This window comes from Pseudorca crassidens, chromosome 10 (assembly GCF_039906515.1).
Source record: "Pseudorca crassidens isolate mPseCra1 chromosome 10, mPseCra1.hap1, whole genome shotgun sequence".
NCBI classification, from domain to species: domain Eukaryota; kingdom Metazoa; phylum Chordata; class Mammalia; order Artiodactyla; family Delphinidae; genus Pseudorca; species Pseudorca crassidens.
Window position 1 is genome coordinate 32,336,201 of NC_090305.1, and position 3,141 is coordinate 32,339,341.

General features: G+C 41.9%; 1 long non-coding RNA gene across 3 annotated transcripts in view; it reads right to left on the reverse strand.

The window, feature by feature from the left end:
* LOC137231941 (uncharacterized) overlaps positions 1–3,083 on the reverse strand; it is a 75,460-nt gene extending 72,377 nt beyond the window's left edge. For all 3 annotated transcript variants that reach the window (XR_010946822.1, XR_010946823.1, XR_010946824.1), the window contains exons 1-2: positions 2,882–3,083; positions 610–740 (exon numbers count right to left, since the gene is read on the reverse strand). This is a non-coding gene — a long non-coding RNA (uncharacterized lncRNA). The remainder of the gene's footprint in view (positions 1–609; positions 741–2,881) is intronic.
* Positions 3,084–3,141: the final 58 nt, after the last annotated feature.

The window sequence follows — 3,141 nt, forward strand, 5'->3', positions numbered from 1 at the left end:
TCCATTCATATGTAGATTTTTTTTCAATAGTAAATACTACAGTACCATTTGATCCTTGGTTGGTTGGTTCCCCGATTGTGGAACCATGAATACAAAAGAACCCTGGATATGGGGGAACCCTGTACACAGAGGGCTGACTACAAGTTATACTCGGATTTCTGACTACGTGGAGATCAGTGCCTTGACCCCCACGTTGTTCAAGGGTCAACTGTAATACAGAAGAATGAAAAGGCAACCCACAGAGAGGCAGATGACATTTGCCATACACACATCCAATGAAGGACAAGTATCCAGAATATATAAAGAACTTCTACAAATCAATAAGAAAGGCAACCCAATATAAAATGGGTCAGAACTTGAAAAGGCATTTTACAAAAGAGGAGATCGAGATGGCTTATAAACATATGAAAAGTGACTCATCCTCATTTAGGCATCAGAGAAATCTAAATTAAAAACACAATGAGATCCTACTAGGTACTCACCAGAATGGCCAAGATGAAAAATCACAAAAAATATCAATTATTGATAAGGAGGTGGAACACTGGGAACTGGTACAACTACTATGGAAAACTGTTTGGCAGAATCTACTTAAGCTGAGTATATACATACCCTATAACCGAACGGTTTCACTCCTAGATATAGTCCCAAGAGAAGTTTGCTCTTGTCTTCACAAAAATCATGTAGAAGAATGTACATCACAGCACTATTTGTAACAGTCCCAACTGGACATTATCTAAATCCTATCAACAAAAGAAAGGATAAGTAAATTGTAGTATAATCACAATGGAACATTATACGACAATGAGAATGACTGATGACAACAATATGTAACAATACGGGTGAATCTCACAAACATGATGTTGGTGAGCAGATGAAAGCAGACAGAAAAGAGTACATGCTACATGAGATTCTGTTTATATAACATTCAAATGCAGGAAAAAGTAATTTATGGTGCTAAAAGTCAGGATAATGATTACCCTTGAGGGGGTAGTGTCTGGAAGGGGACACCAGGGGGTGTTCTGGTGTGCTAGGAATGTTCTACTTGTTGGTGTGAGTAATGTGTTCCCTTTGTGAAATTTTATCAAGTTGTATACTGATAATGTGTATACTTTCTTATATAGGTTATTCTTCAATAACAAGTTTATTTTTAAAGTAAAGGCTAGTCTCTGGAGCAAAATCTGGCCTCAGAGAGTTCTTTTTTCATGTAAGGGCTAATTACGCAAGGATTCAGAAAAATAAGATATTACAAAACAAAGAATATACACAGTATTATTTCATGTTGCTGAATGCAAATAATGCTTATCTATGGATTATGGATATTTCTTTTCTCTTTATTGTCATATTTTTTCTACTATGATCACGTTACTTGTCATTGTAGAAAATATAAGTTGCTTTTTAAAATAAAATTTGATTAAATTAGGATATAACAAAGGGAGGGTTAGCACTCAAATACTTTGGCTCACTATGTCCAAAACAAACCCCGGGTGGGGCTCTGTTACTGCCGTGGTCCCAGTCATCCCCAGAAGTTGGGGACTTGTAAAGAAACAAGGGGTATGGCACAAGCAGGAAGGGCTCAAGGTCAACTGTACAAAAGGAAAGTATATAGAAGCTACAAGAACAGCCAAGGATTTCCTTATCCTGGCCAGAACACCTGGACCTATATACCACCAAAACCCTCTGCTCCACTCCTAATCCATGTGTCCATCTCACTCACTGAGATTGACCTTTCTCTGGGTTTCCCCTTCCCAGGACCTGGTAAGTTTCCCCTTCCCAGGACCTGTTTTTGCTGAATTTGATGTTTTAAGGAAAACCAATGCCACGTTTCTCCCACTCTCCTCACCTCTGGTGACACCACTCAAGCTCCCCATGCAGCAGCTGCTCTGCATCCTCTTAGTCCACAAGCGTGGCAGTCCCAACTGTCAGATGGACTCCTTCCCTCCCCTTCATCAGGGAATGTGCTCTGCCATTTAATGAGCCTGATTTTCCCATCCTTGAATTAGAGTAGGATAACTAGAAAATCCCCCTTCCGGTGTGGAAAAGAACATCCTAACCACAATGTGGAAGAATTGAGCTGTGAATGGCTTTCCTTTCTTATGCAGCTCTAGGGGAATATCCTATACACCCCGCAAATCCAAAAGACAGAAAACTGGGCAGCTGTGTTTTCTTTCTGGTACTACAAGCTTCTTTATTAGGCAAGTATGTCAAACTTATGAAAAGCACCTAGCACAAAGGCCATTTCAGTAACTGTGCTATTAATAAATTACGTTTATTGAGCACTTATGTTTTATCCCATCTAATCTTCACAAAAACGGTAATAAAATAGGTTCTACCCATTCACTCAACAAGTATATAACGCACTCATTATGTGTCAAGCGCATAATGGATGCTGGAGCTATGAGAGTCAACCAAAAAAAACAATGTCCTTGCCGTCAAGGAGCTTACAGTCTGGTGAGGAGACACATACTACACAAACAGATGCAAAATTGCAGTTGAGTGGGGCACTAAGATGGAGAGGTATCTGGTGCTGAGAACAAGTAACAGGGAGGTTAAGGAAGACTCTAATGTGGAAGTGAAGTTTGAGCTGAGCCCTGAGAAATAAGTTTACCAGTAGCCACAGAGCAGGCAAATAGCTGAGCAAAGGCCCTGGGGCCAAAGGGAAGCGCCAAGTTATGAGAATGAAAGACGCGCGGGGGTTGGGGTGGGGGTGGTATTAACTCTATCCCAGGTCTGCGGGATACCTGATGTTCCAGAACCATTGTTTCTAACCATTTCAACTGCTCTGGTACAGACTTAAGCCCAGCCTCAAGAAGCTGAAAATCCACATCTCACTTGAAGAGAAGAAAAAGTTTTAAAGAAATAGGAGCAGTGCATGTGATTTTACCGAAGAAGCCCGCCAGGGAACGAAAGCGACCTTGGGAACTTCGAGGACTGGCAGACAGGAGCTAAAGATCCCCCTAGACTCTCGGAACAAAGCACAGGCTTCACACAACGCCGCACCGTTTTGCTCAAAGCGGGAGAGGTGAGGAAATGGAAGTAACGGACAAGAATAACGGAGCTAGAAGCCCACAGGGCGCAAGCTTCCGGCCCACCACTGCGGCTGCGCGCGCGCCGTTCCGGAAGCGGAAGTGCACAAGAGGTCAG